Source organism: Bos taurus, chromosome 15 (genome assembly GCF_002263795.3).
Source record: "Bos taurus isolate L1 Dominette 01449 registration number 42190680 breed Hereford chromosome 15, ARS-UCD2.0, whole genome shotgun sequence".
Taxonomy (NCBI): Eukaryota; Metazoa; Chordata; class Mammalia; order Artiodactyla; family Bovidae; genus Bos; species Bos taurus.
Window position 1 is genome coordinate 14,000,174 of NC_037342.1, and position 19,637 is coordinate 14,019,810.

General features: G+C 40.2%; 1 protein-coding gene across 1 annotated transcript in view; it reads left to right on the plus strand.

Moving 5' to 3' along the window:
• The window catches only part of MAML2 (mastermind like transcriptional coactivator 2), a 402,023-nt gene that overhangs the window by 112,137 nt on the left and 270,249 nt on the right, over positions 1 to 19,637 (plus strand).

Here is a 19,637-nt window from a genome sequence, read left to right on the forward strand (position 1 = left end):
CACTACATTCTTAAAGATGTTAGTATGGTTTACATCTGTGATTGCAGTTGTACTGTGTCAACCCACCTCAGCCCTGGTGGGCCAGTCCGGGCCTCTTAGGTCTAGTCCTGGTGTCACATGCTGCTTCCAGCTTGGACTTGGGCCACAGCGCCTCTTCATCTGGGCTTCCCAGGTGCTGCAAGTGGTAAAGAACCTGCCTGCCATCGCAGTAGATGTAAGAGACGTGGGTTCCATCCCTGGGTTGGGAAAAGCCACTGGAGGCGGGCATGGCAACCCACTCAGTTTTCTTGCCTGGGAAATCACATGCTCAGAGCAGCCTGGCAGGCTGTGATCCACAGGGTCCCAGAGTTGGCCACAACTGAAGCAACGTAGCATGCAGGCACGCATGCACCTTTTCGTTCTGTTTTTTCCACAGGCTCCTGAAGCCCAGAGTTGCTACTTACTCCTTTGGACAATGACCCTTCAACAGACCCCTGGTTAAATTCCTTTCTGCTTAGTTTGGTTTCTCCAAGAAGCTTCCACCAGTGACTCAATAATATTCTACGCCATTTTGTGAGCAAGTTCTTTATCTGACTGACTCTGTACATTCCAGACACTTGAATAAGTCACATTTCTTGTCTTACCTCTTCTAGTAGGTTCTGGCTCATCAGCAGACAAATACTGTATGACCTCACTTATATGTGGCATCTAAACTACCACACTTACAGAAACAGAGGCTAGATTGGGGGTTACCAGGGCCTAAGAAGGTGAAAGAAATGAGTGACGGTGGTCAAAATGTCCACACTTCCACTTATAAGATGAATGAATGGGGATCAACTGTACAGCATGGTGTCTGTAGCTAACAATAGTGAAATGCATGTTGAAAGTTGCACTTTATATGAAATTGTAAATCAATTATACTTCAATAAAATAAACATAAAAAAAGGAAGTTGTTAAGAGTAAGTCCTAAATGTTCCCATCACAGACACATACACACACACCAAAAAATGGTATCTGTGAGGTTAGGATGTATTAGCTAACTTTATTGTGGTAATCATTTTGCATAAATGTTTATCAGATCATCCTGCTGTCTACCTTAAGCACTCACAATGTTGTGTCAGTTACATCTCAATAAAGCTAGGACAAAAAAAAGCATTAGTAAGCACGCCTTGACATATCATATCTAAAATGGAAGTTTCGTCTGCAGCCGTAGTAGCTACAATGACACCTACTGTTGGAAAAGGAGTTATTGATCCAGGAGCTGAACTTGAACTTCTCTGGGGTGGGGGCAGGGGGATAGTTCAGAACAGTGACAACCATGGCTGTCATAGAAATACCACTGCAGAGACAACCAGGCTTGGATTCACCATGGAGATTACGTTCAAAATTGGGTTCTCTTTCCCTGGTCTCTCAAATGACTTCGAGGTTAGCCACTCAGAGAAAAAAATAGATCTTCTCTCACTAGGAAGTAAAGAATGTGCTGTTTGACTTGAAACATAACACAAATGTTCCTTGGCTCAGTTTTGTTTTGTGTCTGATGAGCCTAATGCTTCTCTTCCCCTTTATACAAACCCGTCACTGGTTTCTTAGGTGAGGTGTCCAAGCATGAAATGCTTAGATCAGACTTTGTAATAGTGTGAGTAACAGTTTTCCTGTCTCCTCAATATTAATGAAACAAGTAAAGCCTATACTAATGGCTTGTCCTCTGAGCAGGGTATTTCAGGCCTAATTCTCTTTAGAGCACAGCTGGCATGGAGTATGCAAAAGCTCTTCTGGTTCCTTTAGCCACTTAAGTACTAATTTGGTGGCATGGAAAACATTAGGCTGTGTTCATACAAGCAGAACAAAGCAGAATATTGAGCAATTTTATCAATGTAGTAATTCGGCTCAGTTGATGTTTCTACTTAAAACAGATGTTTGAGTTGTCAGGGTGCACCCAAAGTGTTGGTTGAAATAAACAGCTTAGCAGTTTCCTCTCATTGCACAAGCATTCTGAACAATGGGCAGGTGTGAACTGTGCAAATCTGTGAGCCTTGAAGAAAGTGGACAAACTGTAGAAGATTGTATCATTTTCCAAATGGGTTATACCCATAGCCAGACTCAATGAATGATTATTTTATTAAAGAATGAAGGAATGAACTGTTAAGTTTTGTAACCATTTTGGCCTGTACTTGATCAGTTAGTCAAATTTCATCCTCTTACTATGTGTTCTCCCTACATCTCCTCCTTCATTTACTTAGCTCTTTTTTTATGAATTTAGATATTCCACCCTGCAAGTAATGACTGAAACGGTCCCTTTCATTTGGCCGTGGCATTCCATATATATTTGTTAAAATTATCCCATTTGGGGGTTTCCACTGGATGACCTTACTGCTGTTTCTGATATAAAAGTTTGACCTGTAGTCACCCATAATACAACTGGCAAGCTACGTAAACTTTCAAGCTATATGAAAACTGCTGTTATGGATTGGGAAAAAAGTATTTATGGGATGTTTTCTGTGTAACAGTTCACTAGAAATTATGGAAAACAGCTTCATCCATCGGAAGCTGACAATCTCATTTGAGAAAGAAAACCAACTCACATGAACCAGTTATAAAGAAGAAATGAAATGTGTTATGCTGGCTGGACTCTTAGTGCTGAGAATAATAAAGTGTTAATTGTGTGGGAGACACAGTAAACCTCAAAGGCATTAAGGAAGGTAGAGATTAACATGGGCTGAGGCCATCTAGGAAGACTCTCAAAACAAACCAACAGTATTTATAGGCCCCTTCTATGTTCAAAGCTTTGTGAGGGCTGGAGAGAAGTGTGATCACAGAGATGGGACTTAAGCAGGATCCCAGCGGATGAGAAAATTACTGACTGGCCAAGAAGTGAAGGTAAAGTGAAATACAGGGCTAGGGGAGGGGCGGGGGCAGGGGAGAGAAGCAGCTCCGCTAATCAGCTTAACGCTGCAGTTCTTCCTTTGAAAACTCCTTAGACTGATGCAGATATGCCAGCTTAGATTTTTTAATCCATTTTGGCTCATGCTTGGTCTGCAAAATATTAGCATCCAGTTCAGAGGTTTCTCTGTAAGAGAGAGAGAGAAAAGCAGATAGTGCTGTTCTCGGGGATTTGGGAAGATGATCTAGCAGAAATGATGGATGGTGCACTAGTGTCTTTTTCTTGCAAAGAAAGGCACTACAGAAAACAAAGATGCCAGCTGAAAGTCTATCCTGTGTGGTAAATGCAGAGAACTCAGGATCGTGTGTGTGTGTGTGTGTGTGTGTGTGTGTGCTCAGTCATGTCTGACTCTTTTCGACCCTGTGGACTATAGCCCACCAGGCTCCTCTGTCCATGGGATTTCCCAGCCAAGAATACTGGAGTGGGTTGCCACTTCCTGCTCCAGGGGATCATCCCGACCCAGGGATCCAAGCTATATCTCTTGTGTCTCCTGCATTGACAGGCAGATTCTTTACCACCAGTGCCACCTGGGGCAGTATCCCTGAGAAGATATGAATGAGATGTTGGTAACCAAGCTTTATTATTCAGGGTTATTTGGGTTTGGGAAAGCGCTCTCATTTGTTAAGTACTTCTTCATGTTTCAAAATACAGTGTTTCAGAGTGAGCATTCATTATGCTTTCTAAATTCCATATATGCTCGTTCTTATTCAAAATCCCCTGCTATGGAGACCAAGAACCAGTCATTTCTGGTTCAGAGATGCAATGATACCTGCCAACACCTTTATTTTCCAGGCAGAAAAGAAATGGTAGAAAAATGTTTATTTTGAAGATAACAGGCTTGCTGGTTTTAAAATCATAGTCATTAGCATTGAGATCTAGTGCCTTTTCTGCTCTCTATTTCAAGCACTTGAGGTGTTTTGGGTTTTAGGATAATATCTCAAGTATTTTATTCTGTAAAGACAGCAGACACAAAAGTTCTTTTAGTTGTTGGGAAGGGAGGAGACTATTCCTGCTCTAGCATCATTTTGTTAATTATGTAGCCTTCTGTTGTGTGTCTAGAGAGAAATTGTGTCATGTAGAATATGCCCATAGCATTCAAGTTCGGATAGTGCACAGCCTCCTTCCTACTGAAACAAAGACATTTTGCTTTGATAATAAGTGCAAAGTGCTTTTTTGGTGTGCGGCCTCCTGCCATTTCCCTCAGGATTCCAAAGCGGCAGCAGAGACAGGACGCTCGCTTACCAAAAACACGACAGAAAAGAGCATTCATCTCTGGCACAAGCAGTACGGTGCATCTGTTCTAGGAAAGTGCGAGCCAGATGTGCTGCCTTGTCTGAAACAGATTTTATTGCTGTTTACATTCTCTTTCCAGCTCTAATCTGCAGCTTTCTGGCATGTCCATGATACGGTAGCGAGGGGGTATCATCACTTGGTTGTTAAATGCTTGAAATGATGTGAAACATTTCACTGTAAACTGGGGTTTTGAAGAAAGGCTTCTTTTTAAACTGATTTGGATTTCTTTAAAATAGCATACAATGAGGAAAGGTCTTAACCCTAGGCAAAGAGAAATTTAGAGGGAATTAATAAGGAATAGATGATCACGTGGGCTAACTCTCCATCGTTTATAGATAAAAAGTCAACCTTCAGGGAAGTGACTACTTGCCCAAAGTCGGATAGAGGTTTACTGGCAGAAGGAAGTTTAAAATCCAAGTATCTTGACTTTCGGTCTATAGAATGCATGCAGATTCCTCCAGGTCAGGAGACAGAAAACTTTGCTCTGTGAAGGACCAGACAGCGAATAGTTTAGGCATTGTGAGTCACATGGTTACTGTCAGAACCACTCAGCTCTGTCCAAGTACCTGAAAGTAGCCCCAGAGACAATATGTAAACAAGAGTGTGTCTGTGTTCTAATAAAACTTTATTTACCAAATCAGTCAGTGGGCCACATTTGGTCCTCAGGCCATGGTTCGCCAACCTTTGCTCTAGATCTTAAGGAAGAAAATAAGCATGAAAGTCTCCTTGGGAGCTTCTTTATGAGCCACATCCAAATTTGATCTGTCATGGAGAATGTCAGTTTTTCAAAGGTCCAGAGGGTGCAATTAGTTAGTTAAAATTGCTCTGACTTGGGCAAAACTGACTCTTTTTATAGCTTTCCTGAGAAAAGGTTGTGAGAATTTCAGTGTTGAAGAGTCATTCTTCAGGATTGTCCTTATGTCCCTACTGTTCCACTTAAATGTGGAAAATTTATGTTTTTATGTGCCTTTCAGAATTTAAATCCACTCACCAGAGAGGTCTTCTATTGTCACTGTTAGATTTTGTTAACTTGAGTAATCTCTTTAAAAATCTTTTTCAACTAAAAGTAAATAAATTTTTAAAAATATATTTTTCAGAAACAGGATTCCAAAGAGTTTTCCAGTTTATTAGCAGTTAAGAAATGAAAATCAAGTTTTTCTAAAATATCCTTATATTTGTATGTAGTATTTCTCTCGGAACAGAGAAATGTTGAAGTTGCTTAAGTTTGCATGTGTGTGTGTGTGAGAGAGAGAAAGAGAGAGAGAAAGGGAGAGAAGGAGAGACAGAAATAGAGATCTTTAGGAGGCAAATCAGAGGGATTACCTACATCTCTAACAATAGCTGGTCTGATGATGCTAAGTGAAATAAGTATGACAGATGAATTTAAGTACTATATCACTTATATGTGGAATCTGCACAAAATACAACCAGCTATTGAATATAACAAAAAAGAAGCAGACTCACAGATATAGAATAAACTAGTGGTTACCAGTGGAAAGAGGGGAGGGGGAGGGGCAGTATAGGGAAGAAGTTTAAGAGGTACAAACTGCTAGGTATAAACTAAGATACAAGATATAGAGTATAACATGAGAAATATGGCCAATATTTTATAATAACCATAAATGGGGTATAACCTTTAAAAGCTGTGAGTCAAGGTTGATCTGGGAGAATGTAATTTTAGTTCTTTTTCATTTTCTTCTTTGTATTATTTTATAAAGAATGGAGGAAAGCATTTACATATCTAACTTTCACCCACTATAAATGTTTCATTTTCAAAGATAATAGTTTTATCTATGTGTAACAATTATTTGAAGGGTAATTAAAAGGAAAGTTATCTATTTTAATGTTCCTTTTATTAGGAATTAATTACCATAATGCCTCACTCATTTCCTGTGGTTGTGTTGGTCTCTAAAATAAATTTGGCATGATAAATAACCCGACTATTCAAACTTGCTTTTCTTTTGGTAGTGGATATTACTTTTTTTTTCTCTTTAGTTTGCTTTAAAAGTTCATGTAAATGTTCTCATTGCATAATTGATGGTATTTTAAAAATTGGTCTATACGAGCAAATTACTAAGAGGTTAATATCCTTCTGAGGAGGCTTCCCTGGTGACACAGGCAGTAAGAATCTGCCTGCAATGTAGGAGACCCAGGTTTGATCCCTTGTTGGGAAGACCCCTAAAGAAGGGAATGGCTTACCCACTCCAGTATTCTTGCCTGGAGACTTCCATGGATAGAGGAGCCTGGTGGGCTCTAGTCCATGGGATTGGGAAGAGTTAGACACAACTGAACCACTAACACTTTTCACTTCTTTTTCATCCTTCTTCAGAAACTAGGCACATACTAAGACGTTGGGTTTCATTTTATTTTGTTTTATTAATGTCTACAGTTCAAAGCTTAAATAAGACATTTCTTTCTTTTCTCATCAGTCTCCAGGACTTATTAAAAAGGGGTAAAGAGAGGGCATCTTGACCAATCTCTGATCCTAATACTCCAATAATGTAACCCAAGCTTTCTGGCCCCCCTACATCTGTGGACCCATGTCCTCCTGGTAGAAATTCCCTTCTCCTCCTTTCCACCCACTCACATCCTACCCAGACCTCAAGTCCCTCTCTGAGGACTACAGGTCTTTAGAGATCTTTATTTGGATAACTGCCCACCACAAGGACCTTTACTCTTTTGGAATCTGTATGGCACTTTCAGTTTGTGCCAAACAATTTCTCACTTAATTATATGTTAATTTGGATCACTCTCTGATGGTTTAAAGCATAGTAAGAAGCACATCATCTGTGCAGCCATTTCTAGAAAAGGCAAATGGCTCATGGGGACTCATGAGAGTCACATCACTGAGATGTGATGCTTAGGGAGGGCCACACGTACCCACAGCGAGGAATCACTCTGGAGGGTTGGTTAAAATTAAACTCTGGCCCTCAGACCCACAAGCACAATGACTTGAATGTCAGTATACCATGTGTTGCTGCATCAACTAAGGCAAACTCACCTTCACCTGATGGTCAGAAGCTGATTAGAATGCTGGTTTATTCGTTTTCAACATGAAAACTCGGATAACCAGACACTCGGGTCCTCAGGTGAATGCATCATCTACATCTGAGCAGGCTATGTGAGTTCCATTATCACCATCAGAACTCCTGGTGAACGTGGAATCAAGGCAAACGTGGTTAGTCAAATTATTTGAGTGTTCAAGGGATTAGAACAAAGGACTAATGACTGGTTCTAAGACTGGTGACGTGTTTTTGCCATAAGGATAAGCCTGCACACAGAATTGGAAAGGTAGTGACCTTTGGTGGGATAAGGTTGAACTCTAGACAGTGCTTGTATGAATGGTTACTCTGTGACTTTCTCAATGACCCTATGTATGAGCAACCAACCTTCTTTCCTACTAGCAATTTTTTTTCTATAGACTTTAAATAGACTTGGTTAGTTTCCAGTCAAGTCTTAGTCTCTTGAATTTGATTTTTTTTTTTTTTTCCATCTCTGCTCTGAGCAGAGCAGAGATTTCCCATTATATGTAGGGAAATCTCATATCCGTCATTTCTGATTCCTCGGGTGTACATCTCATTGTTGCCTTCTTCTACCTCCTATAGTAGGTACCACTAAATATTGAGTGATTGATCATCTCCCAGCTCCAGTACAGAATCCTTCATGGCACTGACTGCATAAACATTTATTTATTCAGTGTTTAGGAAGCAAACATATTTAGTATCCACTATGTTCCAGCATTTTTGAAGTTAATAGGGATTCAGAGATGAGTAAAACACAATGCCTTTCCTTAGTAACTTCATATTTAAAAGACAAGTGTGTAAAACAAGTACAATCACATGTTTTGGGTGCCATGATGAGAATAATGGTGGGACATAAAAGAGCAAATAATTGATTTTACTTGTGAGAATCAGGAGAGTTTCCATTGAGAGGAAAACTATATTGATTAAAATTCCTTACACATGCAATTTTAATTGTAAATTGTCTTAGATATCAATTCAGATTTTAAAATCTTGACATCTTTTTCTCATTCATTCCATTCACTTGCCATTAAATACTCATGCCTAATCTAAGTTTGGAATGAAAATCACAAAACACATCTTTCACTATTTCCTGATTTACTAAACATGGAAATGTAGCTCAGGACCTGAGCATTTGGTGATCTCATGTGACCATGAGAACATTAAATTAGGAAGGAAGTGCAGGAGTGAATATGATGATCTCTTACAAAGCCTCCATCTGGGTAGAGAGGTAGGCATTAATTAGCCAGGCAAGTGTCACATCTATTCTATAGACATCACAACATATTAGGCTTAGTATCAACTCATTTCCTGTCAGCCATCCTCAAAAATACACAGGAATGAAATCAGAGAACCCGGTGACTCTGTAAATTTCACATTGGCCAAGACAGAATCATTGTATCTGATGCTAGCAGTCTTGAAAATCAGAAAATCCTAGAGTCAGTTGTCCATTTATACTCTTTAGTAAATAATTAAATCTTGGTGTATTCTCTTACTCATATGAAGAAAGACAGCTAGTATAATCTGGTCTTAATCTCAACAGATAGGATGCCATAAAATAAATGAGATGCAGTGCTGTTCTTCCAACATGTTAGCTACTTCAGTTTCCTAAATTTAAAAGAAATATGCATAAATCATCAAAAGAACATATGTATAAATCATTAAAAGAGCATTAAGTGAAATAATGCTTTTAAACTGAGAATCAATATGTACTAATATATATAAATATATATATTTGTAAGATAAAATGTATAAATGTTTGAAAGAATATTTTAATGCATTTTGATGTATTTTTATAAACTGGAAATTTTTGCACAAATGTTATCATATCCATATTCTAAAGAGCACAAGATTTACTTTCTAAAAATGGACCAAAGGACGATCATATGGTAGAACATCTTTCATTAATCAGACCAGATTTCATTAAAAGTGTTTTTTAAAGCTGTTTCAATTTTCACATAATCCTATTGAGGATAACAATTTTGAAAACTTGCCAACTGCTGATAAGAATAATGTTTGTATCCTAAGATAACATTTTCCTTTTTAAGAGAAGATTTCTCTGATTCTAGGATACCAAAATACAGCAAATAAATTTGTATTTTCCATATCCACATCCACTTTTCTGCCTTTTATATCTAGCTTTGATTTTGCAAGGTGGAATATTATGTGAAAGTAGACACCAAGTGGCTCTATTTCTTTCTGGCCCAAAGATTCCACAGTTTCTCCAATAGTTAAATAAATACCCCAAATAATTTAAAATGTCTGGAATAGCAGATTGTACTTTTTTTTTCCTGGTATAATAAAGTGAAGCACTCTTTCCTATTTGTATTCTTTATGGGTTTAAAGAAAATATTTGTGAATTTTTTTTTTTTTTTTTTGTGAATTCTTAAGTGAGTTCATCAGTTCATATTTATTGATCTCTTGTGTTCAAGGCATCTTGGTAGGTGCTGTAGGGGTAATGCAAGTAGAAGTCTATATTCTACACCCAGGCTGCTGACAGACTAGATGGAAAGACTATAGATACACGGTGGGAAATGCTTTGGTCTTCCCAGGTGGCTCAGAATTTAAAAATCCACCTGCAGTGCAGGAGATTCAGGTTCGCTCCCTGAGTCTGGAGATCCCCTGAAGAAGGGAATGGCTACACACGCCAGTATTCTTGCCCAGGAAATCCTATGGACAGAGGATCCTGGTGGGCTACAGTCTGTGGGGTCACAAAAAAGGGACTAAACAATGCGAAATGCTTTACAATGTGATGCACAAGCATTATGGGGTAAGGGAGCCTCTAAGAAGAGAGCGGTGATCCAGAGGAAGGAAGGTCTGCAGCTCTTGGGGTCGCAGAAAGCTTCCTGGAGGAAGAGGTAGACCCCTGAAGGATTTTCCCAACTGCTTCCAAAAGAGCATGTAGAGTTATACCTCTCTGAGGTATAACTGCTCTTTCTAGGAAATAGAATTCGATTCTTTAAGTATTTAACAGCTTTTTAAACCGCATGTTGCTTTCTTTTTGCCATTAATATATTTCTTGGTGCTTTAGGGTTGGATTTGTGTTTTTCTCCTCTCTTTACTTATCTGAGAAATTCTGGCACTAGCCAGGTTTTGGGATGTTTTTGTTCAGACATTCTTAAGTTATTTGGTAAGAAGTAAAGTCTTTGTTGCATTTTTCTGCTTAGAAACTGCTTTTTCTTTGTCTTTGTTTAAATCTTGAACTCAGTAAAAAGCTCTTTATTTTTATAGGGTGTACTGCAAAGCAGTATCTTGGGAGGTGAAAGAAGAGAAAACACTTTTTTTCTCTTTTTCCAACTGGAAGTAGCCATATTTTCAGAAAGTATTTAATACATTTAAAAGATATCCCAAACAACCTTAACAAGAGAATGCATGCACACGGTTACATAAAAGAGCCCCAGCGGTTTCCATGCCCATATCAGCAGGCCTCAAAATTGCTTGTGAACGACGGGAAACCGTGGCCTTGTGCCAGCCAGAAGCAGCATCACCCGAATGGAATTCACAGTTACACTGTTAAGACTTATAAATACAGTGAGGGTCCGAGAGCCAGGACCTTGAGGCAAATCAGGCTTGTCTGGTCTGGTCTGGTCCGGCTGACTGAGCAAGCGAGCTCTCTTTGCACGAGGCCTTCCTCAGCATCGGTGACTAAACTTGTTTGTCCCCAAAGCTAAAATGTCCCAAGGGACAGGGGGATAGTAGCCATCCATTTTCTTGCCAGACACTCTCCTAAGCAGGGCAGGAAGTCATCCTGAAAGTCAGGGGGTACGCGGTTGGTCTGGGGACAGTGTTTGGAAGTCAGGAAAGTGCAACCATTTTCGAGTGTGAATTCATTTCCCTTTAGAGAAATTATGCCAAGTCCTAGGAACTGGGTGCTGTCACAGGAGATAAAAGCAAGTACATTAAAAAGTGGGTCTAGAAAGACTCATAGGAAAATAAAAATGCAGCCCAGCGATTACAGGGAGGGGTGGGTGAAGTTAGCTGAGGCCACCAGGAGGGAGCCAGGCGGCTGAGGTGACAGGAAGCCACGAGTGACCAAGACTAGGCTGATCAGAAGCTCAGCAAGGAGTCTGTTCTCCCCTACCCTGCTGACCAAGAGGGGAAAACTGGAGAATTAAGTTCATCGTGATTTCATTCCACGGCTGGAGGTATAACCAGAAGCAGTTACGACAATAACAGCAACAACAACAGTAATCTCCTAAGCGCTTATTCTGTGCCAGGCTTCCAGCTAAATACATTCACTGTATGCATTTTCTCAAGCTCATGACAGCCGTGTGAGGAAACTATTATTGTCTCCATTTTACCCATGAGGAAACTGAATCTTAGAGAGGAAAAACGCATGCCAAAGGTCACATAACTGGATAGTAAGAACTTGGGCTGTACCCAAGTATGTTTAACTTGAGAGCTCAGGCTCTGAACATACACTGCACTGCTCATTTATTCACATATTCACATCTGTTTTACGTACCTACAATGTGCGAGGCACTAGAAGAGAAGAAAAGAGACAGCCCTCCTCCCCGTACTGCCTGAAACTTATTTCATGTGTTCATGAAGTAATGATATAAATATATAACTGTAATCTGTGACAAGTAATACTAAAGAAAGTTGATGGGGACACAGAATGCCTAGGTACTAAGATGAGTGTATCTTTGTTATTAAGGGAGCCTTGAACCATAATAAATAAGGTTAAAGAGAGGGATGCATACTAAGAATATGTGGTATTATTTAGGGGAAGTTAAGGAGCATTTCCCAGAGAAGGAGACACATGCTTTCTCTCTCTCTCTCTTTTTTTTTGTTTACATTTTTATTGGAATATAGTTGCTTTATAATTTTGTGTTAGTTTTTACTGTACAGCAAAGTGAATCAGCTATACATATACATATATCCCCTCTTTTTTGGATTTCCTTCCCATTGAGGTCACCACAGAACGCTGAGGAGAGTTCCCTGTGATATACAGTAGGTTCTCATTGATGGTGGTGGTGTTCAGTTGCTAAGTCGTGTCTGACTCTTTTACGACCCATTGACTACAGCACACCAGGCTTCCCTGTCCTTCACTATCTCCCTGAGTTTATTCAAACTCATGTCCATTGAGTCAGTGATGCCATCCAACCATCTCATCCTCTGTCGTCCCCGTCTCCTTCCACCTTCAGTCTTTCCCAGCATCAGGGTCTTTTCCAATGAGTCAGTTCTTTGCATCAAGGTGGCCAAAGTACTAGAGCTTCAGCTTCAACCTCAGTCCTTCCAATGAATATTCAGGGTTGATTAGTTGTCTATTTTATACATAATATCAATAATAGTCTATGTGTGTCAGCCTCAATCTCCCAATTCATCTCATCCCCCCCTTTTGCCCTTGGTATCCATGTCTGTTAACATGCTTTCAAATCTGCAAGATTAAAGGCTGAAAACCAGGCAGAGAGGAGAACATGCAAAGTAGGAAGTACTAGAGCCCTGAGGCTGCAGAGAGCTTGACTCAGTCTGTGAATGCTTGTCCACAGGTAATGTGAATTACAGTGAGAATGTCACCTTCAAGGTGCTTCATATTCTTCAGCGGAACCTAAGATTTCTTAGTGTTTCCCCAAATGAATTGATATGAAAATACTCTCACTGTCCTTTATGCATTTTTTATTTGCTTTCTGCTAATTTTATCTGATGGGCTGCTCAAGGTTTTAGGGAAGCAAGAGCTACATCTGTCATTGTTGTATTACAGTTCCTAAGATTACATGCAGTTGGGTACTTAATACATGCATTTTTATGATAAAGAAGAAGAAGGGATAGTAAAGGTCAATTCAGAGAATAATAGAACGTAGTTACTTTTAACTGATATGCTCAATTAGGAATTGACGCTGAGTGTAAAAAAAAAATCTCATCTTTATATATTATATGAGCTAAGAAATAGATTCATTTTTAATTTTTGCTAAGTGAAGCTTTTTAAAATTTCCTGAAAGTAAATGGGAAATTTTCCAAATTAATGCTCAGCAGTTTGGCATAGGGTGGGGCAGGGGGGGTGGGGGTGGGGAATCTTTTCACTAAAGCAGCTTTTCCAAGGAACAGATTAGTATTAATTAGGGACTGTTTTACTAATGGAATATTTTCCCTGCCATTGATGTCACTGTCCTTCATCCCTGAGGATGGCGTAATTGACAGTGGTTGTTCTTCTGTGTGATAGACAGACCACTTATCAAACTTCCATTTGTCATACACCCTGAGACAACTGGCCTTGATTTAAAAGCCTGAAGCTGTTTGTCAGGCCTGGCATTGTGTGGGGCCCTACCTGCTAAAATCATAATTGGCCCAGAGCCTTTTCTTGAATTCCACCTGTATTCTTTCTCTGATACACAAAATAATTCTTAAATAATTTTCCATTCAATTAGGTGGGGCTCCTCTTATTGTTTGTGGTGGTTAAGATCGTGGAGAACACTGGAATTTAGAGCCTTTAAAAACACTCACCTTACCTGATTTGTCTTTGTGTTTCCAAGACTTAGAATAGTGACTGCCCGATAGCAGACACTTTCATACATATTTATAATGTAATTCGTTGACTGAATGCACTGCAGGTAGTACAAAGTAGGTTCCAGACCATGACTTTAGGCAACTGCTACGAATTTTTCCACCACTTCCATAAGTTAATGACCATAGATGTTAAACTATGAATATCTACAGTGAGCATGCGCGTAATATTTCTATACTATCTGTATCAGTTATCTATCATGAATAATGAGTTTTCTCAAAACTTAGCACCTTAAAGCAACCGACGTTTATCATCTCACAGTTTCTGAGAGTCGGGAATCTGAGAGCAACTTAGCTGGGTGGTTCTGCCTCGGCGTCTCTCATAAGGTAGCAGCAAGGCCAGCTGCTGGGGCTGCAGTCATCTGAAAGCTCGAATAGGCTGGAGGATCTAAGCCCACTTGTGTGGCTGTTGGCAGGAGACCCTACCACGTGGGCCTTTCCATAGAACAGCTAGATTGTCCTCATGACATGGCAGCTGGCTTCCCCCAGAGGGAGTGATCCATGAGAGATCATTTTTATGATCTAATTTCCCAAGTCGCATACTATCACTTCCACTTTATTCTATTTCTTAGAAGAGAAGTAAGTCACTACTTTGGCCACCTCATGCGAAGAGTTGACTCATTGGAAAAGACTCTGATGCTGGGAGGGATTGGGGGCAGGAGGAGAAGGGGACGACAGAGGATGAGATGGCTGGATGGCATCACTGACTCGATGGACGTGAGTCTGAGTGAACTCCGGGAGTTGGTGATGGACAGGGAGGCCTGGCGTGCTGCGATTCATGGGGTTGCAAAGAGTCGGACACGACTGAGTGACTGAACTGAACTGAACCGAAGTCACTAAGTCAAACCTACATTTAGGTCCTGCCTTGGAAGGGAGGAATATCAAAGAATTTGTGGACATTGGAAACCACTGAAATATCCAAATATTGAAATCTTTCCAATATATTTACATAAATTACATGTTTTTTAAGTGGTACAGTACTTCACAATGTTCCCTTTGTCAAGAAGCAGTGCTTTTAGACTAAGTGCTTTTCCTGGAAATCAGCAAACTGTTTTAAAGTATAAGTAATGCCATTTGAAAAGCAAACAACAAGAAAACTATTAACCATGGGACCAAGAACAACCAGTACTTGAAGAATCTGAATAATAATCTTTATTTTTATTTTTTATTCTGTTGTTTTCTATTTCTCTGAAGTTGATGTCAATAAATGGGGTCACACAGAGTCGGACACAACTGAAGCGACTTAGCAGCAGCAGCAGATGTCAATAAATTCAAATTAAAAAAAATTAAGAGCACCTACTTTGTACCAAGTACTGTGTTACTTACATGCAATGGAAAGAGAACAGGCATGGGTGCAGAGGTAAAAAGATATAATCTAACCTGAAGAAGTGGATAGTGGGGTAGAGATGATGGATGCATACACAAAACTTGATAGAATTCCAAGCTCACTGAAATGAGTTTTCTAATAGAGCTACAGAGATAATGCTGCTGCTAAGTCATGTCAGTCGTGTTCGACTCTGTGCGACCCCATAGACGGCAGCCCACCAAGCTCCCCTGTCCCTGGGATTCTCCAGGCAAGAACACTGCAGTGGGTTGCCATTTCCTTCTCCAGTGCATCAAAATGAAAAGTGAAAGTGAAGTCACTCAGTCATGTCTGACTCTCCTCAACGGCATGGACTGTAGCCTACCAGGCTCCTCCATCCATGGGATTTTCCAGGCAAGAGTATTGGAGTGGGGTGCCATTGCCTTCTCCTGCTATAAGAACACAAAGAGAAGAAATTTAATTGAAATTGGAAAATGGGAAGACTTCTTGCAAGCAGTGCCACTTGAACTGAGCCTTGGAAGATAAAGGGCCATCCAAGTAGATGGAATCATGGTAGCAAAAACATAGAGGCGGGAAGGAATAGCTCTCCTGGGGGAGTTGTCGTGGGATGGGAGGAAGACTGGAATTTAAGGATGGAAGGACAAATTAGAGCAGTCGAATGCCATGAGAAGGAATACTCTGGGCAGTGGAAAGCTATGAAAAGGTTGATTGGGCCTGGGGTTTTTTTTTTTTGAATCATGTAAGTTTCAGGTGTGCATGTGTGCATGCTGAGTCACTTCAGTCATGTCTGATTCTTTGCGATCCTATGGACTGTATCCTGCCAGGCTCCTGTGTCCATGGGATTCCAGGCAAGAATACTGGAATGGGTTGCCACGCCCTCCTCCAAGGGAATCTTCCTGACCTAGGGATCAAACCCGCGTCTCTTACGTCTTCTGCATAGGCAGGCAGGTTCTTTACCACTGTGCACAGCAGTATATTTGGCATCTTTATACAATACAAAGTGATCACAATCACAAGTCTGATTACCAACCATCACCATAAAGTTGACCTCCTTCATCCATTTTGCCCACCTCCAAACCCCATTCACCCTGGTAACCACCCAAAGGATTTTGAACAGGAAGATTAATAAATGAATGAACATACTGATACTTTAAGAATTAAAACATGTGGCAATTGTAATAACTGTTTATTTTATGTTTACTATCTGCTAAGCACTTTATGTGTATTATCCCTTAGTCTTCAGTGCAACCTTACAAGTGTATTTCCATCACTGTTTTACTTATCAAGACAGTAAGGCTTAAATAGTTGAAATAAATTTCTCTGCAAGTGAGTGGCAGAGTTACGGTGCAAATCCAGGATTGTCTGACTTCACAGAACCATGTTTCTAACATGCATACATAACTCTTTCCTATATTATACTTTAAATATGGAAGCATATTGAAGAGTACACATAGACTGTCAAAAAATACTTTAATAAACTGATTATGAGACCAAAGAACTTAGTATTCTTATCTTTTCCTCTTTTGTCCCTATCTGTAAGACAAATTACCTATTGAGAACACATTAATTAAGTTCCTGGGGAGAAAAATCCAATCCTATTGCACCTACACCAGTGACCATAAAGAGATGGTTCAAAAGACCAATATTATTGAGAATAGCTTCAGAAAGAAAATACTGCGCAGACCTGGCCTCTTACATTTGCAGGGCTCAAGACAAGACAAATGGTGGCCTCCATACCATATGTCTAAATATTAAAAAGTTATAAATTGGGTTAACAGTTAGATATTCTGTCTTTCTACTTTGACATATATGTTTATAGTGACAAAGGGAAAAATATAATGGCACCCCACTCCAGGACTCTTGCCTGGAAAATTCCATGGATGGAGGAGCCTGGCGAGCTGCAGTCCATGGGGTCACTGAGGGTCGGACACGACTGAGCGACTTCACTGTCACTTTTCATTTTCATGCATTGGAGAAGGAAATGGCAACCTACTCCAGTGTTCTTGCCTGGAGAATTCCAGGGATGGGGAAGCCTGGTGGGCTGCCGTCTATGGGGTCGCACAGAGTCAGACATGACTGAAGTGACTTAGCAGCAGCAGGGTTCTTGTATGACTGCAAGTCAGCAAAATATCTAATGACTGAATTTAGTTATTGTTGTGGATGTTTGGATATTCTGTTCTTGGGTTGGCGATGTTTCCATGAAAACTAAGTTATTCACAATTAACAAAGTATTTATTAATCTATAACATTCATTTATTGCCTTTATTACGCCAAAATCCTAATCTTGTTGTCACAGCAAAGATTTTTATGCAATTTTTTCTGCTGACTGTCATGATCTAAACTTTAAATTCTAAAGTATTAAAAGTAAAATGTAATTTTATTCAAGGTGGATACAAGTTTCATCACAAGGGTAGCTTAAACATAAATCTGACAAAGTAAAATTTTTTCGTGTTCTCAAAAGTTATTTTTCCTCTAAAATCTTTACTTTTCTGTAAAACAAAAGGTAAAATTTGGAGTATAATGAACGTAGATTTTAAATTAAAATGGTTTAAATGAAAATTTTATTTGGGGGGAAATTTAAATCTTATTAAATACTTTTATAAAGATAAAACTATGAGCAATTCTAATGATCGGTATTACGATAATTGCAAAAGACTATCAAACAGGTCACTTCTAGCCCTTTGTTTAACTTTAAGAATAGTAAGACTTGTTTAATATTATAAGATATTCTTCTGCCACGTGTGGATCTGTGGGGAATATCCTGCTAATAGGGGGTACTGCTGGAACCAGGAATCAGAACACAAACAGAAACAGCAAAGTGGAAGGTCAGCATTACTGGGAAATGGTCCCTCATTATCCTTTTGCATTCATGCCAAGAGGAAAGACTTGACAAGTTAATTAATTTTTCTTTTTCATACCTAAGTGCTTTCACTGCCCAAATCTCTCCCCACCTCCAAAGTGTCCCCTGACTTCGGCAGCATCAGAAGCCAGAAGGACCCTTCCCACCCTCAGAAGCCACTTTGGGCTTCCAAGATGCAAAGCCAGAGATCCAGAGAAGCACACCCCTGGAGCTGGAACACTGCTCCTCAGTAAGAGTGGATGTTTACGGTGACTAGTGGCATTGGGCAGCCCTGAGTGTCAAATTCCAAGTGACCACCTGTCTGCTAGTGCATTTCTTTTGTGTGTGTTTTTGATCCCCGTGGCTCTCCAAAGCACAAGGCTCAGGCTGCAAGGCTGGGACTGATCCCGAGGATCACCTGTAAGAGATTCAGCGCCCTTTGGTTTGTGACAGCTGGATGGCTTGTGGGGTGGAGTGGGTGGGGTGGGGGGGGTGTGGGGGGTAGAGGCTGCCCGCGTGAAGACTTTACCTGTGAACTTTTTCCCCTTGTGAAATAGTCTGGTTTTAATAAAGCCGCCAGATCCTACCCGGAGAAAATGAAAGATTACAAGGGTCTCAGTGAATAGGTGACAAAGTAGAGACGGAAACAGGGAGGAAATGAGGTGAAACACGAGGGAGTGATGTATTGGAAGGGGGAATGAAAACCAGTCGAGAATGGAGACACCTGAAGAGCTGCTCTGGAAACTCCGCTCACTCCTTGTGTACAAGGGACCTGCTCCTAAGTGTATTGACCTTGCTCTCTATTCGCATCTGCAAACAGGGCACATTGAGCTGTTTTCTATTAATGCTGAAGTACACTGAGGCTTTGGAAATCTTTAATAGCAAAATCAGGACCAGAGAACAGTCAAAAGAAAGAAAGAAATGGCTAGCTTGACTGAGCTGCCGCTCCATCTTCCCTGTACTGTGCAGAAGCGAACTGCTAAATGGTGATTTTGGTTTTGTGGTTAAAGTCAACTACTATGCAACTTCTTAAGTGGTTCATGGCTGTCCAGTGTTAGCCTTATAATTGAAACAGTATTTCCCGCTTTTCCCAGACTAATCGTTTTAGAGGTGGGGTCTCTAACCTCGGGGTCAGCCTGGCCCCTGCAGTGTTGAACTGCTCCCAAAATGGCAGGGGACACAGAACAGACGGGTCCCACTGAAGGTTGCAGGATGGGCACTTTGCTCACAAAACCGACTCGACCACTAGAGAAGGAAAGGCTTCAGACTGCCTCTGAGTCTTGATGGGCTTGGATGACTTTATTAATCAATAGAAACAAGATTGGTGGGGACTTGGGAACATGTTGTTCTCTGTGGGTAACAATGGCAATAACGAGGTCAATTGTCGTTAAGTCTAAACAATCAAAAGCTAAGAACTATATCACCCAGACTCCCAGAGTTGATGTTACTGACTTGCTGGATGGCGGCATTATAAACAATGTTGTGGTGAAATCATTATTTATTAATGACCATAGTGATAATAACTCTATACTGCAAATGGATTTTAGGGCAATATATCTCCTAAGTGCTCAATAAATATTTCTTGAAAAAAAATACTTGTTCTTTGGTTGGCTCAACAAATGTTCCTTGAACACCTGTTATGAGAAAGGCACTGGGTCTCAATGCAAAAAAATGAATTTGGCACAGCAGGAGCCTCCCAAGATATTGCAGTTTTGCAAATATTATGCTCATGAATGG